General features: G+C 40.4%; 1 protein-coding gene across 2 annotated transcripts in view; it reads right to left on the bottom strand.

Moving 5' to 3' along the window:
- Window positions 1-24425, bottom strand: part of myocd (myocardin) — a 438360-nt gene that overhangs the window by 252950 nt on the left and 160985 nt on the right. For both annotated transcript variants that reach the window (XM_055653695.1, XM_055653690.1), the window contains exon 3: window positions 23549-23630. The gene's annotated coding sequence lies outside the window, so the exon portion shown is untranslated. The remainder of the gene's footprint in view (window positions 1-23548; window positions 23631-24425) is intronic.

Raw genomic sequence — 24425 nt, 5'->3', positions numbered from 1 at the left:
TCCTTCACAATCATTCATGCATTATGAGTAACAACCTCTTTCAGAAGTGAACCACATGGAACGCCCTCAGGATAATGGCCCCACCACACCAGAACTTTTTGACGGACAAGAACATTTATTGAAGATTGTTTAAGAAAAAAAATCTGAGCAGTTCAATTGATTTTATTGAAATGAAATTGATTAAATCTTCACTCTGTTTATTTTCTTTCTTAAAAAATATACTCCTACACTTCAATCTGTGGCTTCTCCCGAGAAAACCACACAGAAACCAGATACTTTCCTTGTTTATCTTTGCATCTTTCATTAAAGCTGCTCCAGTAACTGACACAAGTACCTGTATGTTCCATTAGATCAGCCAGAACATGCATCCAAAAATAGTTTATCATTGAGGGGTAGTGGCAGCTGCAACCACTTTGACCAGTCTCTTCCTTTCATTTACTCCATAAGCCAGCCCCTCTGAACTGCACTGTTTACAAAGACTTTCCTGCCTACAAATCAAAAATGTTGTTGTACGAAGTTTCCTTTGCAGAATGTAAGTCAAAAGTATCAGTGTACAATAATCTTCAAATAATATATCCTCTCCCACACATGGTTTTGAAAGTCCAGCTTATGGGCAAGATAAGAATATTGAAGAGTTTTATTAGACTTTGCAATAACAGCATCTCAGCTCCATAATTAAAAAAAAGAAACTGGCACGTGGTAGCAATAACATATTTGTCAATAAAGGGCAAAAACTAGCATGTTTCCATGAATTTCTGAGAGGCTGACTATCACTTTAAATAATATTTACATAAGCATGTTCTCCAGCACAACTGTTCCTTTAGTTGGTAATCCATCAGGCTTTTGTGACAAGACATTTCTAATAGTTGTAAATTTAATGGGCAAATGTGTCAGTGTAATAAAATTAGCAATGAAATCCCAAACAAGAAGAGATAAGAGGACAGACTCAGAAACCTGTAGGTGTTGCTGGAGAACACTTACAAGCAATAAATCCCAGCTGAATCTGCTGAACTTCTTCAAACACCATTTAAAACAGGTTGTGCTCAGAGCAATCTCGATGAACTTTAAAGCTCACTGTAAATGACAGGACAGGACAGAATTGAAATGAATTGTGGAGATTATACGTACATCAAGTTGTACCAATCTGAGGATAACAAATGTGAGCTTTAAACATGTGTATGTTTTGTCGTGAAGGTTCGAAGGGAAACAGAGAGAACTTTCATTGTACGATGTCCATTATTTGATATCCAATGAGTGCAACGTTATTATAAAAAGTTTTTAAATGCTTCACTTAAAATATGTTTCCTCAGGAAAAGCTTCATATAATTCTCACCAAACGCAGCCATTAGGTCAACTTTCTTCAATATGGTCCAGTGTCTATTGGAAACGCTTAACAGAATATTATTATTTATCACTTGGGGAAATGAACACAAAAATAGGGACATTATTCAGTTACATGGGGCAATAGCAAACCACATCTGGACTCATAGACCATATTGGTATCCTTATTTAGGGACGGATGTTAATGTATTCAAAATAGTTCTCAAAATGTATCAAAGATAGACACAAAATGCTGGAGTAACTCAGCGGGACTCAACAGCATCTCAGGAGAGAAGGAATGGGTGACGTTTCGGGTCGAGACCCTTCATCAGACTGAGAGTAAGGGGAGAGGGAAACTAGAGAGATGGAATGGCAAGGTGTGAAAACAACAGATCAAAGCAGACGATGGTCAAGGAAATGTAGAAGGGTTCATTATAAGCTGAGGTGACCACGAGGCATACAAACAGTAACATTAATCAGAAGGACAGGGAAACTAGTTGGAGAACTTGGGTGGGGAGGGATGGAGAGAGATGGAAAGCAAGGGTACGAAGTTAGAGAAATCAATATTCATACCACTGGGTTGTAAGCTGCACAAGCGAAATATAAGGTGCTGCTATCAATGGATTGAGAGCTAAAATGTACATTGCCTTCATATGGAAATTTCAATGCCTAGCCTGGGGTTTAAAAGACTGAAAGGGGTCTTATTTGAGGCAAGATCCTGAGAGTTGGTGATGGGGTGGATGGGAGAGGATGTTTCTTCTGCAGAAGAATTTACAATTCAGCAGTTGCTGCTTAAAATAAAGAACCATTCAATGAATGCAAAGATGAGGAGAATTTATTTATTCTTAGATCTTTTACAACTTCGTTTCTGAATGGACAAGGAATGTAAAATGTAGAGATGGAGTTTTAGATTAACTTTAAGGAACAATTAGAGTCATAGAGGCATACATCATGGAAACAGGCCCTTCGTCTCAACTTGGCCATGCCGACCAAGTTTTGCCCCCATTTACACAAGCCCTACCCCCCCATTTAAGCACAATCCCTACCTCCCCACGTCTTTAAGCCCATATCTACCTCCTCACCAAACCTCCTCTGGCAGCTCTCCTATTCATGTCCCTTAATGTATTTTCCTCTTAAACCTATTAATGTAGGTTTGATTTTCAATGTTGTGCATCTGCCCTATTCTACCCCTGCCTCACTATAGACTGTATACCTATACTCTGGCACTGCTAAACATTCCATATACATACGCACCTTCAACCTGTGACACACTGCAGCAAAGTTGTCCCCGATAGGTTCCTATTAAATCTTTCCTCTTTAAACCCATGACCTTTGGTTCTTGATTTTCATACTCTGGGTAAAAGACTCTGTGCATCTGCTCTATTTATTCCCCTCGTGGTCCTGAACATCTCTATACGATCATTCCTCAGCCTCCTGCTCTCCAAGGGACAATATTTTAACCTGTCCAACCTTTCCAGCTTACTAACATCTTCCCTATGGATAGGTTCTTGACAAGGGGCGAGAGGATACAGACACAAGATGGGAATATGGAGTTGAGATTGCAGTCAGATCAACTGGTACCTTATTATCTAATCAACCTGTACACCTAATTTGTACATTTGAATAAACATTTGAATAACATCTGTACTTATGCACATTGAGCCTGCCTACTGTAATCCTGGAAATTTGCAATTAAAACAGGAAATACAGGGTTTAACCAGCAGGGTAGGGCTCATCGTGGGAACAGAACAGTGTGAAAACTGCAGGTTGAAGGCCCTTCATCAGGTCATCAAACCTTCAACCTGAAATGTTAACCCTGTTTTTCATCCCATGGATACACCTTCATCTGCTGAGTATTAACAGCATTTTCTGTTTTTTATTACTGTGATGTGAGCACAAGCTAACGATTTACAGTGGCTGTGAGATTCTGGTCATCATCACTTTCCACGTGAACAACTTTTTCTTTACAACCCTCTGACTCCTCTGGTTCGTTGACCATCAGCTAATAGGAAAAACTTCTCCCTAATTTCACTAATAATTCATCACCCTGATCAAACCTCCTCTCCATCTCCTTTCTTCCAAGTGGAGGTTGAAGTCGAACCCCAGCTTGCTGGACAACAACCTGCAGTAAAACACCTCTCTGATGCTGAGCCATACCTCCTGAATGGCCAGAAACAACTAATACATGGAAAAATCCCAACGTGCTTCCAGGTTACATCCAGAGAAGACCCGGGACAGAGTAATATGCTCTGAAAGAAATTAAAATGGTACTTTATTTTGAAGCTGTGTATTGGATGTTCTTGGGCTTTCTTAAACCAATTCATTTTTTCTACGGAAAATTCATTTTAATTTTGTGAACAATGGTGACTTATTGGAGGGGTCACTTTTGATTTGGTAGATGTGTAAAGCTACTGATGATGAATCAGTTCAGCCGTTCCCCCTTGTCCACATTTTATTTCCATTGACCTTTATAACATGATGGATGCAAATTCTAGCGACTAATTTCCCACTATTGATTCTACAGCACCATCCACAATCAAAATATTATCAATGAAAAGCAGAAAACGTTGACATAAATATATATCATAATTCATAATGTTATCGTTTTGTTTCCCCTCTGCTCATTGCTAATTTTAAAGCAAATACTGTGTATTTAAATCATCCAAATATAAACAAGAACTGCATACAATTTACACATAAATGTTTGTGTTGTCTTCTCTTTCTTAAGATTTCATCTACTTAGCAAAGTTAATAAGAAGCCTGATTGGAAACCTGATTTGCCTGATAGGAAAGTTGATAAGAAATCAGATGAAATTCAAGTGAGTTCATTAATTGATGTGTTTTGGATGAGTGAAGGCTGTGACTGGCGGAGTCGAACAGAATCACTGCTTGGCTCCAGCTGCTGACAATCTATACCAATGATCTGGATGAGGCACAAGTGCTGTATATTTAGATTTGCTGATGATACCGCAATGTGTGTCAGCTTGTGTTGGGAGGAGGATACAAGGAGGACATGTAGACAGACTGTGAATGGGCGAGGACATTATATAATAGACATGCAAGGTCACCACTTTGATAGAGAGAAATATTAAAGTGTTTTTAGAAACATAGAAACATAGAAATTAGGTGCAGGAGTAGGCCATTCGGCCCTTCGAGCCTGCACCGCCATTCAATATGATCATGGCTGATCATCCAACTCAGTATCCCGTACCTGCCTTCTCTCCATACCCTCTGATCCCCTAAGCCACAAGGGCCACATCTAACTCCCTCTTAAATATAGCCAATGAACAGGCCTCGACTACCCTCTGCGGCAGAGAGTTCCAGAGATTCACCACTCTCTGTGTGAAAAAAGTTCTTCTCATCTCGGTTTTAAAGGATTTCCCTCTTATCCTTAAGCTGTGACCCCTTGTCCTGGACTTCCCCAACATCGGGAGCAATCTTCCTGCATCTAGCCTGTCCAACCCCTTAAGAATTTTGTAAGTTTCTATAAGATCCCCTCTCAATCTCCTAAATTCTAGAGAGTATAAACCAAGTCTATCCAGTCTTTCTTCATAAGACAGTCCTGACATCCCAGGAATCAGTCTGGTATTTTCTTTAAATATAAGTGAATGGTCGAATATTGATGTTCAGGAAGACCTTGCTGTTGTTTATAAATAAATTACTAAACAGTAATGTGCAGGTACAGCAGGAAATCAGCGATGCAAATGGAGTGTTGGTCTTTATTACAAGAGGATTGCAATGATGAAGAGCCCTGGTGAGACCGTACCTGGGAGACAGTCAATGGTTTGGTCTGGATACCAAAGGAACGATATGTTAGTCACACAGGGAAGACAGCAAAGCTTCATCAATCTGATTCCTGGGATGTAGAGGGTGTGCCATAGAGGAGAAAAAATGCATAGAGTGAGGTTGGATAGAGTCATACAGTATGGAAACTGGCACTGTGGCCCATCTTGCCCACGTTGACTGAGATGCCCCATCTACACCAGTCCCACCTGTTGGTTGGCCCAGATCCATCTGAACCTTTCCTATTGATATGCCTGTCCAAATGCCATTCAAATTTTGTTATAGTACCTGTCTCAACTACCGCCTCTGGCGGCTCTTTCCATATACCCACCACCCTCTGTGTGAAAAAGATTGCCCCTCGGGTTCCTATTAAATCTTTCCCCTCTTACCTTAAATCCACGACCCCTTGTTCTTGTTTCCCAATTCTGGGTAAAATCCCTTTGTGATTAAAAAAAAACTTCTATAAGATCTTCCCTTGTCCACCTCTGCTCCAAGGAATAGAATCCCAGCCTGACCAACCTCTCCTTATAGCTCAGGCTTTCAAGTCCTGGCAACATCCTCGTAAATCTTCTCTGTGCTCTTGTCAGTTTAACAATACCCTTCCTGCAGCAGGGTGACGAAAACTGAACACAATACTCCAAATGTAGCCTCACCAACATATCTTACAACCATATCGTAACACTCCAACTTCTCAACTCAATACACTGAATGATAAAGGCCAATGTGCTAAAAATCTTCTTGGATTGTGCAACTTCATAGATTGTTGAAAATGGACTGCGCATTGAAGAAGGCGGATTGCTTGCTGATCTTCAAAGCCAAGGATATTGGGTGTAAGAGTTGGGACATCATGTTTCAACTGTACAAGTCTTTGGTCAAGCCATCATTAGCAGTTCTGGTCTATAGAAAGATTGTAAAAGTTTTGTTAGGTATGGGGGGCTTTAGTTATAAGGGGAGATTGGATAAACTGGGATTGATTTCACTGGAGTGCAGGAGGTTCAAAGCTTTATTAAAATGAACATGGGGCATAGATTGAGTAAATAGTCAGCCATTTTCCAAAACTAGTTGAGTCTAAAACTAGAGAACGTATTTTTAAGGAGAGGAGAGAATTATTTAAAGGTAATTTAAGGAGCAAGTTTTTCATACAGAGGGTAATGGATGTATGGAATAAGCTACCAGAGAGGGTGGAAGAGGTTGAAACAATCACAACATTTACAATTCATTTGGGCAGGTTAATGGTTAAAAAAGGCTCAAATGCAGAAAAATGACATGAGCACCTCAGTCGGCATGGATTTGAGCTGGAGGGTCTATTTCCATGCTGTATGACTCTTTAACTATGATACCTATTGCTACTTTATCTTTTATTCATATGCTCACAGCTAGCATTAACAAATCCCCAAATACATAATAGTTACGCTCAAATAAATGGCCTACTCCTGCACCGATTTTCTATGTTACGCTCAAATAAATGTTTTTTTGGTTACCACAACATATATTGCCAGTGTATATAGACGATAGACACAAACTGCTGGAGTAGCTCAGTGGGATAGGCAGTATCTCTGGAGAGAAGGAATGGGAAGTTGAGACTGATCTCCCCTTGGGTGCTGACCCTACTAATAATGGTCATCTTCATGGATCACCCAACAGGAATTGATAATGGGCCTTTACCATTCTGGTTGAATAAGTTCAATACAAGAAGGTCACCAAGTGAAGTATTCTATGCTAGAATCGACAGACAGATAAGAGGCATACTGCGCGTGGTGCCACATTAGTTTTCAGATGCTCTGAACATAATCCAGAACAAATTCATCTGACTCGTTTTCTGTTGAATCAGTGAGCAAACATGTTGGTCAGTGCCAGCTGCTCAGTACATTGCAACAAGAAATACTCATCAGTCATAAGATTTTGCAACATCATTGAGCTAAGAAGCTTTGGAAACATTTCATGCAGCTTTATCAAAAGATTTGAAAAGTTATAACAAACTCATGGATTATATTGCTTATACTTGTAAGTAATCCCACACATGCATGAAACTCACACTTCAGAATAAGAACAAAACCCAGCTGGAGCTTTTTAAGTAAGCACATATAACATCATAACATAGCCTCCTAGATAGACGACCTGTAACAGACAAAAGCATCAACTTATTTTGGATCCCTTTTTTCTAAATTCCCTGTGGATCGCTGTGTTACATTTGTGACTTGAGTGGCATATTCTCCTAATATCCGCTCGGGAGATTAGTGTAGAACTTGCAGGAGTGGCTGCCATTTATCAATTTTTTTTTGTCTTTGTTCAACACAAATAATGTTTTGCCTTGCATGTTGAAAGAAATGAGAGTTTGAAAATTATTCAAGGAAGGCATCGGCAGGGACCTAAGCGAATGGTGAAATCACCAGTCGATTGTTCAAATGACTGAGATTTCAGGATAGAGACAAAATATAATTGGGAAAAAATAAGTAGGATAAATTGGAGTTAAATTAGACGTGGATAAAAAAATTAAAAGGGCCAAAGGATGGAAGTAGAGAAACTTGAAATGTTTAATTCAAATACTTCTACGAGCAAGGTATTACTTAAATAATGAGACTTCACAATTTGACTTGTGACCTTATTAATCCACAGTGGATGAATGGCATTTTGGGAATAAAGTATATCAGGAGAAAGGTTTTATATATTTTTGATTCCTCGCCTTAACTGTCCAAGGCAAAGTTAGTTCAATGTAAAAGCATAAGTTCAACAATTTCTTCATATTTATGGGGAGTGTGTGATCGCCAGTCATTGTGATGCTTCTGGTGAAGAGGAGCAGAATCTCCAGTGACTTTTGGCAACGTTCAACTCACGCCATATCTTTCCCACTCCTCAAGTTGTCAAAGTATTTATAGGCTAAAAATGCAGATGAAATTCAACATCTTTTTCACACAGCAAATTATAAGAATTGTTTCAACAACTGATTAAGAAGTACTTTAAGTCCCTGATCAAAAGCAGGCATTGCTATTTAGTAGGCACACAGTTTTGAGACTAAAGCCACAGTGGCGCAGCGGTAGAGTTGCTGTCTTACAGCGCCAGAGACCCGGGTTCAATCCCAATTATGGGTGCTGTCTGTATGAAGTTTGTGCGTTCTCCCCGTGACCTTAGGGGTATTTTTCAGGTTCTCGTGTTTCCTCCCACACTCCAAAGACGAACAGATTTATTTTAGAAAGGAGGTGAGAAGGGACATCTTTAGTCAGAGGGTAGTTAATCAGAGGGTGGAACTCATTGCCACAGAGGGCTGTGGAGGCCAAGTCACGGGATATTTTTAAGGCAGAGATAGACAACTGAACGGGTGTCAATGGTTATGGGGAGAAGACAGGAAAATGGGATTAGGAGGCATGATTGAATGACGGAGTGGACTCGTTGGGCTACATAGAAACATAGAAATTAGGTGCAGGAGTAGGCCATTCGGCCCTTCGAGCCTGCACCACCATTCAATATGATCATGGCTGATCAAACTCAGTATCCCGTACCTGCCTTCTCTCCATACCCCCTGATCCCCTTAGCCACAGGGCCACATCTAACTCCCTCTTAAATATAGCCAATGAACTGGCCTCAACTACCCTCTGTGGCAGAGAGTTCCAGAGATTCACCACTCTCTGTGTGAAAAAAGTTCTTCTCATCTCGGTTTTAAAGGATTTCCCCCTTATCCTTAAGCTGTGACCCCTTGTCCTGGACTTCCCTAACATCGGGAACAATCTTCCTGCATCTAGCCTGTCCAACCCGTAAGAATTTTGTAAGTTTCTATAAGATCCCCTCTCAATCTTCTAAATTCTAGAGAGTATAAACCAAGTCTATCCAGTCTTTCTTCATAAGACAGTCCTGACATCCCAGGAATCAGTCTGGTGAACCGTCTCTGCACTCCCTCTATGGCAGTAATGTCCTTCCTCAGATTTGGCTAATTCTACTACTATAACGTGTGAAGATTTGTAGGTTAATTGACGTCGGTAAAATTGTAAAATGTCCTTAGTGTGTGTAGGGTAGTGTTAATGCATGCAGATCGCTGGTCGGCGTGGACTCGTTGGGCTGAAGAGCCTGCTTCCACACTGTATCTTTAAACGAAATGGTAAAACTATGTGTGCTGCCCAATGCTCCCATTTTCCTCTTAATTCTTTCAAAGGTGATACAGGATTGATTTTGGATACCAAAGGCACAAAGATGTCGCTGCTTCTTATTCACTTGTGATCCTCAAGTTGCTGAAAAAGAGCGGAGCAGTGAACTTTAATGTTGCTGAACCAAACTTTTCCTGGCACAGAAATTCTGAGCACATGAAAACTAAACCACAGAAGTCAGAGTGGGTTGGTTTGTTTCAGAACTGATGGATGACTGGGAACCATATCAACGCATTATTTCCAATACAGAAATGTAATAGTGGGTGTGTTCAGATAGTTGGTTTAGAACTTGTTTAGAGGAAGCATGTAAAACATGCCTACAGGATCTCCTAGTTGCCAACCATTTTAGTTCTCCTTCCCATACCCATACCAATCTTCGTCTCCTTGGCCTTTTCCATGGTCAGAGTGAGGCCATATACAAACTGGAGGACAGCACTTCATATTCCACTTGGGTAACTTCCAACTCAAGGGGAGGAACATACAATTCACAAATTGTAAGAAATATCCCCCTAGCTCTACCCTCTCCCGCTCTCTTTCCCGTGGCCCTATCCCACCCTGACACACAAACATGTCTCTCACTATCTCCCACCCCACTAGTCAAACTGCTCTTTTTCAAATGTTCAGTTCCCATCCCAGTCATCTAATTTCCCTTTTATCCTTCCTCTCTCCTACCCTCCTCCCCCTCCCTCCCCCCCCCCCCCCCCCCCCCCCCCCCCCCCCCCCCCCCCCCCCCCCCCCCCCTTGTCCACCTATATCCTATATCCCTCCTGCTGGCTTTACATTTAATTTCTCTCTTTATCTGATACCCTTTGTCTCCTTTTTACCTCGTGCTACTTATTTCACCCAGCTGCCATTCAAATCATCTTCTCCTGGTTTTATCTATAACTTCCCCGGCTTTGCCTTGCCCCCCCCCCCCCCCCCCCCCAATACATTCTTCTGAGTCTGAATTTTCTCCACAGATGCTGCCTGGCATGTTGAGTTCCTCTAAAACTTTGGGTTTTACTCAAGAATCCAACACCTGCCGTTTCTTGTGCCTCCACTTGGAAAGGATTAACAGCATTGGCCCGAGTCAATATGATCTGTCTGAAGAAGGGTCTTGACCCAAAACGTCGCCCATTCCTTCCCTCCTGAGATGCTGCCTCACCCGCTGAGTTACTCCAGCATTTTATGTCTACTTTGGCCTGGGTCAATATGGAATTGTAATAAAAAATGCATTGCACAATTCCTTTAGAGAATTTTAAGGTTGTACCCGGCAGAGTTGATAAAGAGAAACAGGTGCACCTTCTGTATATTTGGACTCTCAGAAGGCATAATGTCACATACACAAGGTTATGAAACAAAATTAGAAGACAAGGGATTTTCAGCAATCTCTTGGCTTGGATTGAGGGTTGATCTCAGAGAGATGATGTAGGAATAGATAGGTCATTCTAGGGTTGGTAAGTGGAGTCTCACAGGGGACTGTGGAGGACCGAGAAACATATATCCAAATTTGCTGATCATCCAACCTTGTACGAGTTGTGAGGAGCATTGAAGCTTCACAGGATTCACAAAGACTCAACGAATTAGTGGCAGATGGAAAAATCTATGCAAAAACGTGAGGTCAACCACTTTGATAGGAATAACAGAAACACAGATTTCTAACTATTCTTGAACCTGGTTTGCAGAGTATTCTACCTTCTTCCCAGTGGTAGGACTAAAATGAAAGCTTGGTCAGGATTGTGTAGCTATACTCTCTAGAATTTAGAAGATTGAGAGGGGATCTTATAGAAACTTACAAAATTCTTAAGGGGTTGGACAGGCTAGATGCAGGAAGATTGTTCCCGATGTTAGGGAAGTCCAGGACAAGGGGTCACAGCTTAAGGATAAAGGGGAAATCCTTTAAAACCGAGATGAGAAAAACTTTTTTCAGGCAGAGAGTGGTGAACTCTGGAACTCTCTGCCACAGAGGGTAGTTGAGGCCAGTTCATTGGCTATATTTAAGAGGGAGTTAGATGTGGCCCTTGTGGCTAAGGGAATCAGGGGGTATGGAGAGAAGGCAGGTACGGGATACTGAGTTGGATGATCAGCCATGATCATATTGAATGGCGGTGCAGGCTCGAAGGGCCGAATGGCCTACTCCTGCACCTAATTTCTATGTTTCTATGTTTCTATGTTTCTATTGGCTGCCTTGCCTCCTATAGATCTCTTGAATGATGGGGAGGTCAGTACCTGCGATGGACCAATAAGCTATGATCTCACTGAATGGTGAGCTGACCTGAAGGAACAAATGGCCTATGTTCCCTTGAAAAGTAGAATGGCATATTGCCTCCATTCCTCATGTTCTTATGAATCTCAGGTGTATGGGTCTGGGCCAATACGTGACGATTATCATTACCTGGCTTTTATGTGGTGTAAATGTTACAATAGTACTAGTTGACAAGAAATATGGCAAAATCTGCTCTATCCAATTAAAACATAACATTAAGCCAAAACTTGACATTTTGTTTTTATTTTGAGACATCTTAAAGGCTGTCTCAACCACACCTCTCCCTCTCCTATTTTGTCTCGCTGAAAACACTTGGACTGGATACGATCAATTCATTCCAACATTATGTCAGTATCGCAAAGCTCTTTATATAAATGCAGTTTTCTTCAAACACAGCATGATTGAACCACCCAAAATATATTGGCCTGAAAGATACTTGATGGGATTCTATTTGTGGGTTAGTTCGGGATTGCAACTTAGAAGTCATGGGATAGCTGGAGTTCAGGTGCTGATATATCCCATACCCTGCTCCATGATGTGACTCAGAACTAAGTCCTAGGTCCTGAAGGGGGGTACACATGGACTTCACAACTGCCCACCGTGCCTTGCACCAGTCTGAACTGAATCGGTTCAATTGCCTTGGCGGTAAAGATAAACTCAGATAAGTGGCTTGGATTTATTTTCTTTGCCCAATGTTATTGTCTTTAAAAAGTGTACAGCACCAAAGGGTGTTTACATCATTTTATTTTTTACATTACTAATAGATACTCAACAACTTGGGACAGATAAATGGATAGAAAAGGTTTAGAGGGATATTATTCAGACGTGTGCAAATGGGGGTAGCTTAGATGGGGCATCTTGGACTGCGTGAAACAGTCCCATCTCACCATACTTTCAACCACATACCCTTCCCAAGTTATTTAAGTTCTAAGTGTTCCGTTTACAATAGAACAAGTGCAGCTATTGACCTACTCAACTATCAGTTTTGGTCCCTCATTTACATTGTAATCTCTGCCAATCTATCCATTCCAAACTTTGATCATGATTTTTATTCGGGCCCACTCAAAAGGTAGGCATGTCCACATAATCTCCCTGGGTTCCTTGGTTAAAAACAGTACTTGAAAATCACTCACTTCGTTTTAGTTTCAGCAGTCCTTCCCGATATAACATCATAATTGACAGGAGCAGAATTAGGCCATTCATCCCATCAAGTCTACTGCACCATACAATCCTGGCTGATCTATCTCTTCCCCCTCGCCTCATTCTCCTTCCTTCTCCACATAACTCCCGACACCTGTAGTAATCAAGAATCTATCTCTGCTGTAAAAATATCCACTAACTTGTCTCCACAGCCTTCTGTAGCAATGAATTCCACAGATTCACTATCCTCCTCATCTTCCTAAAGGAACATCCTTTAATTCTGAGGCTATGATCTCTAGTCCTAGACTCTCCCACTAGTGGAAACATCCTCTACATATCCACCTTATCCAGGCCTTTTGTTTGCCTCTTTGGGGTCAGTTCTTGTTGGGTTATACTTCCTCGATGTGTCTTGGATGTTTTCTTTCAAAAATAAACACCACGGCGATCCAAGTTGCTGTTCTTGATCTGTTGCTGTTCTTGATCTGTTCTTCACACAAATGCACTACAAGCTCATGAATGCTTTTAATAATTTGCTATGTTTTGCTCTTTCATTTCTGTTCGATCTTGCAGGAGACTATGAGTGCTAGGGCTGACATGCTCACTGCCAGGAATGATTACATTTGTTAATATGTTTGATGATTAGTTGCGCCCAAAGCAAAAGCTGACAGGTGTAATCTGGTTTGAACCGATGTTTGACAATGCGTGTGATTGCAGTGCCTTCCAAGATCAACTCCAATCTTTCACTGCATTCACATAATATGGAGACCTTTGCCACGTGACCCTGCCCTAGTGTGGACGTAGATGAAGGGAAGGTTAGAGTTCAGTGTGGGACAGATAATTCACCAAGCTGTTACACTGCTGTACTGGTAAATTACTTTTCTAAATTGCTATGTCACTGCTTTACTGGTAAATTACCCCCCCCCCCCCCCCCCAACTAAGGCAAGGAGTTTAGATCAGCCATGATCATATTGAATGGCGGTGCAGGCTCAAAGAGCCGAATGGCCTACTCCTGCACCTAATTTCTATGTTTCTATGTTTCTACTTCATGAAGATTTAATCAATCCCATTTGCCTGAAAAATGCCTTTATTCATCTGTGGATATAATTTCAAATAGAACGGTTTTAAGTCGTAATTGTTAATTTACCTACACATGTCTCCTCCTACCAGAACAAACCATGATCACATTGAATGGCGGTGCTGGCTCGAAGGGCCAAACGGACTAGTCCTGCACCTATTGTCTATGTATCCATGAAACCACTTCCTTTCTCCAAATTAATGTGTCTTACTTACTGACAGGTTTTGTCAGCTAAAAATCTATTTAAATACATCCTGCCTTCAGTGACACACATGAAGTTCATTAAAAAAAAATAGATAAAATGCTGGGAGTTTACAATTAGGATTGCAAACCTGCCATGTACAAATGAGATAAACTCTTATAGGTTTAAGATGATTTGTTTCCAGTGTTCCTAGATTTTATTATCATCTGTAACACGTGCATGTCACAAATTAACAATTGTATGCACTGGTGTGGGTTTATTTAAAGAGATATTTATGAAGGTTAAACTTTGATCTTAAAATTCAGTGTTGCTATTAACAATGTCCCATACATCATGTTTAACAGGAAACTGGAGATTTTAATTAAAAATCCTGTTGCATTACCTCACTTTCTGGAAAATATTATGCTGACTACAATGCAAATTCATCTTATTGCAGTTAGTTCCTGGTCCAGAATTCTGCATTCACCACGGCATTATTAACAGGTAAAAACCTGCGTGTGTAACCAGCTTCCTAATTACACTTAACGTGGCAGGCATTTAGAACAGCGGAGATTTAATTTTAGATTTTTTCACATTGAATAAATGGAACACAATACTCATTTGGCTCTCTCTCACAAAGACAGCTGCACAGAAAAGTTTATTTTAATTAAAAGCGGCATTTATTTACATTGCACGTTATAATTTCAAGCATTATCTGATGATTCTGCAAATTATTTACTTAAAAATTCTTTCTGGCATTCTTTTAGTAAACCCAGTGTAACAATCCCACTTGTAGACCAAACAGATCACTGAGTTAGTTGACATTTCTGTCGGAAAGCCCTACATTATCCACCTATCCCAATTCATGTTATTTCTTTGTGTCATTTTATTTCAAACCACTCTAATTCCCTGCACAGCTTAATCTACCCTGAGTAGGTATGTTTCCACCATTTCAATTAATCTATTACTCAAACTCAATGGAAATACATTCTATAGCCGTTTGTAAAAAAAGAGTTTATGTCCAGCCAAGCATAGCACTTAGGCTTCATACAGACCTCTTTGCAGTGTATATAACAGAGCATTCTAAAGGTACGGAAGTCAAGACATTACAAGAATATACATCTGACCTCTTGTTCTGCTTGGATGTGATTAGAGCAAGATCACATCTGATGATCTGACTTCACCATCAAGAGCATTTCATACATTGAACCCACTTCACATTAATTGTACAATCGGGTAAGTTGTTTTCATTCATTCACAATTATAATTATATTTACAGAATTTGTGTGTGCTTCCAAATACATTTTAAAGATAAATTTAATTAAAGTTTTGTTTTTAGTTTTATTTTAGTTTAGAGATACAGCGCGAAGACAGGCCCTTCGGCTCACCGAGTCCGCGCCGACCAGCGATCCCCGTAAACTAGCCCTATCCGACACTCGAGGGCTAATTTACAATTTTTACCAAAGCCAATTAACCTACAGACCTGTACGCCTTTGGAGTGTGGGAGGAAACCAAATCACCCGGGGAAAGCCTATGTGGTCACGGGGAGAACGTACAAACTCTGTACAGACAGCACCCGTAGTCAGGATCTAACCTGGGTCTCTGGTGCTGTAAGGCAGCAACACTACCACTGCGTCACCGGGCCACCCATCTTTAATTTTTCTTTAATTAATTAACAGAAGCCTCATGTGCTTTTAAATGAACATATCAGTTTATTTTTTGTTTTTGTTTTTTAATTTTATTTTTATGTTTCAAAAACTAAAATAAATAAACTTTTCCCCAATGTCTCACCCATTTGTGATAAATGTCAGTCACAAGAAGCTAACATAGCGCACTCTTTTGTTTTCTGTATAAAAATTCAAAAATTCTGGAACGAAATATTTGAAATCTTTACAAAATTATTTAAAACAAAACTACTACCCAAAGTAGAATGGATCATTTTTGGAATATCGGAAGGTAACCCAGAATTAAATATGTTTCAAATGAACATATCAGTTTGTAGAATTATTATTCATTTTTTGTCATTACAGTTTTCAAATCTCTCCATAGAAATGTCCTAACCACACAATGATGGGGCGTTCATTCCTGCCACTGAGACTTCATCCCAATGAATAGAAATGTACCTTAAAGAAGAGCCACTGAAGTGATGTAATGTGCTGGGGACTAAGAATTCCCTGATCTAGCTGAGATGGTGATTACATGGCACAGGCTGGTATTAATACCTGCAATGCCATTATTGTGAAAGTCAAACCCAGGAAAATGGGATTTTAATAATCTATGTCCCTGTGAAGAATATGTGTTTATACAATGGTTTTCATGACCACAACATGTCCCATAATTAATCACAGGCAATTAATTATTTTTGTTATGTTAGTTGGTTAAAGTAGGAAAATGCATCAGCCAACTTGTCCACGACCAGATCCCACTAAATGATTAGTCTTTTTTTCACTGGTGACAAATAAATTGAAGGAATTATTTTCATTTGGATGGAGTTTGTCCTCGCATAAATTAAAAAAGAAGTCACACTGTCATGCGATAACAATTCAGTCAATTTGCACAAAAAGTAGCAATGATAAATAAACCAGGCTAGACAATCTGTTTCATGGAAGTCCGTGGAAGGATAGCTAAAGGCTAAAATAATGGAATCACTTATTGTTCATTGAATAATGCCTCATCCTAAACATGGTAGATTTCTCGGTTCTCCAAGCTCCCTGCTATACCTTGAAGTATTAGGCTAGATCAGTGGTTCCCAACGTATGGCGTACGCCCCACAGGGGGGCAATTGAGCGCGACTGAGGAGGTCTGGGTCCAAATTTTCGATTTTTATTTTTTTGGATTTTCCATCAGGTAAACATATGTAGTTTATGTTTCAGATGTTATTTTGAGTAAATAATTTTTTTTGGGTAAAAAAGGTCTTTATTGTGTAGTTATTACATAATCACCGCGCCATCGCTCTTCATGCAAGTCGCACGAAGCGCGCGAGGTCATGGGAGAACCTTATTTATTGAATTGGATTTAGAAATGCGATTCAAAGAGCTTTTGCTAAGTTACCCTTATATTATCTATTTCCTCCATTTTCTGTCAAGGGAAAGCAAGGGGGGGGCATCAGGATTTTAGAGGTGATTAGGTGGGGCATGGCCAAAAAAAGGTTGGGAACCACTGGGCTAGATGATGTACTTAAATCTTTGAAATTCTGTTTGAACCTGCAACCTCCAGGTTCATAACTATATATGCAACGCTTTCAGAAAAAAAGTACAGAATTGTAATGTAGGGAGGCATGATGAGTCATCTCATGGCTCAGAGTTTTCTTTTATGTCGGGAATTCTGTCTTTTATCGAGATTCAATTCCAAGTGAGTTTTCTATTTCTCCAAGTATGCACATCAAATATAAGTGTATTTTTAAAGTTCAGAGAGATAAGAGGTTGTAGGTCTGGAATATGGCTCACCAAACACATTTACTGGAGGAATTTAGTGGGTGCTCTACATTTTGGATCTAGAGCCTGCATCAGCTTTAATACGGGGTCACGGGCCAAAACTTGGACTCTCTCTTTGACTCCACAGATGCTGCCAGACCCAATGAATTCCTGCAGCAGATTGTTAAAAGATCATTCCTTGTTAGCTGCTAAACCAATGACATCTTTATAAACCAATTTATCTTTATGATGGAAGGGTTTTGCAAATTGCCTTAAACAGTAAGACCAGGTAATCTCCAATGGTGGAGGAATTAAAATAATTCAATTATTGTGCATAGTATGAAAATAAACCAGTTACTGTAGTTATCTGAACTGAAGTTGACCACAGTGTATGTTTAACAGAGCAGACCATGCCAGACTGACTAAAATTTGCAGGATCTTTCAGGCATAATTAATTGCTGTTTGATCAACTGAAATTACACTGACGCATTTGAACAGTTTTCCTGAAGTGAATTCAGAAATTCTGGATGACATGTTGCCCAGATTAACATAACTGTACTCCAATGAACTTCATTTGTTTTTAAACCGTAAAGTATGGCTATCCATTGTATTCACCAGGCCATGTTTCAAATCTTTCAAAGTAAAGTTGTACGGAACAGAATGAAGAATTAAATCAAAGTTTGAGCAACCTGCAAAGAAAATATTTTCCAGCTGGAATGATCAGAGCCACATTTGTGTGACTGCAGATCTCCGCAAAACCTCTGGCCCGAAGTTCGTGAACACAAATGCAATGCCGCAATGACTAAGCTGGGAGAAGAAGCTTTTCATCTGTCATCTGCCTAACACACGCCACGCACGGGCTGTTGCACGCACACACGCAGACACACACAAGATATATGCTGGTAAATGTCACAGTATCCAACCAAGTGTATGAATTGTGTTACATTTGAAGAAACAAATGTCGCGGATGAATGGTCCAACTTCTGCTGGCAGTGGTACAGATAATGCATGAAACCTTCTGTCAAATTGCCCCAGGTAAGAATTGTGTAAATTACCCCCCTAACATACGATGGAATTAAATACACAATTTGTCATTAATTGACAGTTAAATTACCAAGGGGTGCTGAGTTGCTTTGAATGTTGCTGTAATTCATCAAATATAAAACAGACCTCCACAACTGAAAAGGTTTACGTAAGATGTAGTGTATGGAATAACTGACACCTGTCATGCTCAGTGTTTCATTCCCAGAGAATGTAATTATATTCAGAAGGTCAACAACATAGACAACTGAATTCTTCCTAAATCATTATTTAAGAATGTAGATTCTTTCCAAACAAACCTCTTGTCTGGAAATCCAGTTTTTCATGTTTACATGAAACGAGTTCATATTTCAAACAGCAATGTAATAAATAATCAGATCACTTATTTTTGGGTGTTGGTTGAGAGAATGGTTCTGGGCCAGGCATTGGGAGAACTTTCTTACTCTTCATATTAAGTTCTACTGGCTTGAAGATCCTTTTCAAACGGTACACGAGGCCTGATTTAACACCTCACTTCCTGGAAATATTTCTCTTAGACACATGACTAACCAAAGATGGCACATATTGAAATCAAATGCGTAAAATAATAACCTTCTCTATCAACTAGGACGCCATTCTAATTCTGTAGAATCTGTTTTTGTGGAATTAAAGCGACCACCGATGCTAAGATGCAAACAATGGTGTCAGTCACACGACTTAAGTTTTGCCAGGGGTTTGTCAAATAATACCTCAGTTTGTCTGCTCTATTCAAGAGCCAAGAGAGTTTTATTGTCATGTGTCCCAGTTAAGACAATGAAATTCTTGCTTGCTGCAGCACAACAGAATATGTAAACATAATACGGAACAGGAGATAAACGTTCAGTGTGTCTATGTACCATAGACCAGAATAAATAAACAGATAAAATGCAATAGGTTGTTATGCCCCTATCCCATTTAGGAAACCTGAACGGAAACCTCTGGAGACTTTGAGCCCCACCCAAGGTTTCCGTGTGGTTCCCGGAGGTTTTTGTCAGTCTCCCTACCTGCTTCCACTACCTGCAACCTCCGGGAACCGCACGGAAACCTTGGGTGGGGCTCAAAGTCTTCAGACGTTTCTGTTCAGGTTTCCTAAGTGGGACAGGGGCATTAGTGTTCAGAGTTTGTTTGATGGTGAGTTTAATAGCCTGATGGCTGTGGGGAAGAAGCTGTTCCTGAACCTGGATGTTCCAGATTTCAAGCTTCTGTACCTTCTTCCCGGTGGCAACGGGGAGATGAGCGTGTGGCCAGGATGGTGTGGGTCTTTGATGATGTTCAAATATAGAATGGTGTGCCCATCGTAACCATTTGCAATATTTACTTCATGCTCTTTGTCTTATAAAAGTGTTACACGACTTATTAACCCATTTTACATACTCCCCTCATAGTCATAGAATGATGCAGTGTGGAAACAGGCCGTATAGACAAACTTGTCCACATCCCTGAGTGGTTTAATGGAATTACTCTTCATTTCTCTTGTCCTTCATTCAGATACAGGTAATCCAAACCCCAGCTGTCCAATACGGTAAGTGATAATAAACTAGTCGGTTATATTCTATTACTTGAAGAATATTTCTGACAGTTTACCATGCAACAGACTCAAAATCTACGAAGACATTTTTAATTTAAACGAACAATCGGGGTGCAAAGCACTATTATTTTATTTTTATTAAAATGTTTCACTAATGACTGAAGATTCATTACTTCCCCTATAATTGTGCACTTCAGTATTTGGTGGTTGGATTTATTCGATTCTTGGACACCTGCTACATATAAATCTGTTACAATATTATATTATCCAGGTGGAAGGATGATTACACTCAGAAAATGCCGAGGCAGTGTTATCGATCATGTGTAATAGAAACATAGAAACATAGAAATTAGGTGCAGGAGTAGGCCATTCGGCCTTTCGAGCCTGCACCGCCATTCAATATGATCATGGCTGATCATCCAACTCAGTATCCCGTACCTGCCTTCTCTCCATACCCCCTGATCCCCTTAGCCACAAGGGCCACATCTAACTCCCTCTTAAATATAGCCAATGAACTGGCCTCGACTACCCTCTGTGGCAGAGAGTTCCAGAGATTCACCACTCTCTGCGTGAAAAAAGTTCTTCTCATCTCGGTTTTAAAGGATTTCCCCTTTATCCTTAAGCTGTGACCCCTTGTCCTGGACTTCCCTAACATCGGGAACAATCTTCCTGCATCTAGCCTGTCCAACCCCTTAAGAATTTTGTAAATTTCTATAAGATCCCCTCTCAATCTTCTAAATTCTAGAGAGTATAAACCAAGTCTATCCAGTCTTTCTTCATAAGACAGTCCTGACATCCCAGGAATCAGTCTGGTGAACCGGGGACCGCATCTTAACGTGATACACTTATCCTTAAATCAACTTACAGCAGATATTCAAATTCATACCTCTTAGCAGAAGTCCATTGCTTAGAATCATCCTTTAAATCCACTTCAAAGATCAATGAGCAGCCAACAGAGCAACTGGCGACAATCCTATCGCAAGGTGTGTTATGGCTACAAGTCCAGCAGGTGGCACTGACTGATGCTGCAGTCTAAAGAGGTTCTCACAATTTTACGCTTTTCAAAATAATATCGCGGTGTAATTAATGCTCTTGTGTTAGTAAGGGCACTGGTGAGCTGCAATGAAACTGTTGCAATGCCACCCAACTGATGCAGGCAGGGTTATATTTAGTGCCCCACTCTAAATTTTCGAAAGCTTCGAGTGATACCACATGTGCGCAGAGATGGTCACGTGATGGGGAACAGCCTGAGCATCTAACTTTACTGAGGTGGGTCAATGCCCGGGACACCAGGCAGATCCTCCTGATATTCATCGTCCGAGCAAGATATCGGATTGTCTCCGGAGAGCGGACAGGGCAGAATTGATTGCATGGACATTCCATTACTCTCAAGGAGGATGGACTGAAAGTGGCACAGGTCTCTCTCCCTGTCAACCCTCATCCACCTACTTGGTGGGTCTTGCTGTGTTTTACATTGAGCAGAATTCTGTCGGCGATGGAAAAGATTATTTGAGTTCAACGACAAGAACAGAGGAGAAAGCAATTCTAGTGGCAAGCAAGGTAAATGTTTATTCATGGTCATTAATCCCAACCCAAGTTAGGTAAACAAATATTGATAGGCCTCCTCTGTCCAGGCATTTATATCTTGTTTGATTAAACAAAGTGGAAGCAAGCTTTAGCAGGTGCTTGCAACAACTGGTTGAACACATAAAACATGGCCCACAATCAATTCTACTGACACTAACAAGAAATGGGCCGGCTCCAGGCAGCCTCTTGGCATTCACAACGCCACAGCACACAGTCCATTTGTTGCCTATTAATGCACAGAATTAATTGATCCAAGATTAAACCCAGTGCCCCAATTAATCCTTCTTCCCATTAATCATAGTTAACGCACCACTGTATGTCTTACTGTTATGAGGTGAACTATATTGTACTCCACTCTCAAAAGTACATTATTTTTTTCCACTTATAAATCATAAGACAGTCATAACAGAGTTGATGCATGGTTAACAAGGCAGTGCTGTGGCAGTACACACACACACACACACTGGAAGAGCAACCTGACAAAGATCAATGTTGTTGGAGTCTCTGCTTGAGGAAAACGTACAGTTAGAACTTAAGGTGGCTCCAATAGCTCATGCAAATGCTTCCTTTCAACGTGCGTATATCTGTTGAATATCAGCACCCAGTACCAGACTACCATCACTAAAGTATATCCATATAAAATGTTGGTGGAGAGAAGCACTCTCAGGTTTATTGAATGTCAGCCAGCGCCTTTAAGAGGACAACAATCTATGATCTGAAGTTGGAACTTATTTTCTAGCTCTGTGCTGTGCACCAGGAGACCTATTATTCAGCTTTCCACCCTTGTCTGTGACATGTGCCCTCCGGCTGAATGGAACGTATCCCATTGCTTCATTTCGCGAATACAAGTGTCAGCATGGTGTCCTGGTAAATTCCTATCCCTCAATCAGTATCACTGAAAAGCATTTCTTTGGTCATTATCACATTGTGATATCTGTAATTTTTCCTAAATTAATAAATATAATATACAGAACAAAGCATAAGCACTTTCCAAAAAAATTCAAATTTTTGCTCACTCAATCTGCATTTACAAGGACAGTAACTTGAACTTGGCCGGGGTTGGTGGAGGAGATAATGTACTGCAGTGACATTTCTCTCTGTGAATCTGGTTCACTGGCAACATCTTCTCAGTATCTCATTTACACTCAGCACATAAGTTCAAGGGACTAGTACCTCTGATGACATAAATGTTGAGCCAAACACAATGATGTCATCTAGCTTCACAGATTATGCCTGCGCACATTCAGAGACAGCCAAATGTCGTGAAGATTGAAAGCTATCATGCTTTTTCACTCATCTGCTAGATTATTTTTTTCTCATCATTTTCTTCTGCTTAGCGTATTGGTGGTGGGGTGATACACAGCGGGGCACAGAGGAGAGATGAGTCACCAGAGGATGAAATATATCACAGGCCACCGATTCTGACTACAACCCAAATCGAGTCAAATGCCAGAGGCCAAACTAATGAACAATAATGGCGGCACAGTGGTAAAATTGCTGCCTTACAACGCTTGCAGCGCTGGAGACCCAGGTTCGATCCCGACTACGGGTGCTGTCTGTACGGAGTTTGTATGTCTCCCCCATGACCTGTGTGAGTTTTCTACTAGATCTTCAGTTTCCTCCCACACTCCAAGGATGTACAGGTATGTAGGTACATTGGCTTGGTATAAGTGTCAATTGTCCCTAGTGTGTGGAGGAGAGTGTTAAAATGTGCGAGGATCGCTGGTCGGCACGGACTCGGTGGGCCGAAGGGACTGTTTCCGCTCTGCATCCCTAAACTAAATAGCTTGAGTAGCTGCAGCAGAGGATTGAATCACAAAAATGGAGCGTCATCCTGTCTTCATTAGTCACAAAGATTAAAAAAAAGCATAAACTAAATTTCAAACATGTATTTTCTGTCTTATATTGACTAGGTTCTCGAATATTTTGTGAACTATAAGATTTGTTTAGTTAAATTTAGGATATTTATTTTTTTTCCCGTTGTTCCTAGGTATGCCCCAATTGTAGTTAAACCTCTAGCAAGTGTTGGGAAAGGCAAATAACAGTGTTCCTGTGACATTTATTGTTTCAATTACTCTTACCCTCTCCTGGGAGATGCTTAGCTTTAGTTTAATGCCTCTCCATGATGTTGACTTGATTACACATCATCACTGTCGTCTTGTCCTATATGGGGGAAGAAAAAAACATGCATGAGCATTAAAAACGAAAACCCAATGACTGAAATGACTGCACGGGTAAATAAACCCTTGTTTGAACATTGCACAAGTGCTCGCTGCAAACCAGTTTTTTGAAACTGTCTCGTAGTTGAAGCTATGTCAAACTCCCTTTTTCTTGGGTTTCGGCCCGAAACGTTGCCTATTTCCTTCGCTCCTAGATGCTGCTGCACCCGCTGAGTTTCTCCAGCAATTTTGTGTACCTTCGATTTTCCAGCATCTGCAGTTCCTTCTTGAACACATCCCTTTTTCTTTCATCTGACCATTGACCAGTTGGATCTTCATCAGCTTATATTTTTAGTTGTATCTTTATCAGCTTTCCATAAGAAATAAGGAGTTGGAGGGCTCCTTATATCTAAAGATTTTCTACGAATTACCACAGGGCAATACTTTTTTATATACTGTAGCCTTTGCACAAAACCAATGCAACATGCCCTGCCTACTAAATCTGCTGATGTCTACCCTTATCCTGATGAAAAGCAAAAGGGAGCTTCAAATAAACTTACAGCATTGAGAATGTGGCAGAAACGTCACAGAAATGTCAAATTTAACATGGCGAGTACATGTTTGTTCTTTGGGGTAACCTGCAGAATATATCTTATAGTCAATGATTTAAATGAACAGAAAAATGAACTGATCTTTCACACATTAGATCACAATAATTAAACTTTCTGGAAAATAGTCTGTCTCTTTTTGTGATGATGTGTTCTCACCTGAAAGGCTGCCAGCTACATGTCTGTGGTCA

The sequence above is a fragment of the Leucoraja erinacea genome, chromosome 23 (genome assembly GCF_028641065.1).
Source record: "Leucoraja erinacea ecotype New England chromosome 23, Leri_hhj_1, whole genome shotgun sequence".
NCBI lineage: Eukaryota > Metazoa > Chordata > Chondrichthyes > Rajiformes > Rajidae > Leucoraja > Leucoraja erinaceus.
Note: the sequence above shows the minus strand (reverse complement) of the source record. Positions and strands in the feature narration are given on the sequence as shown.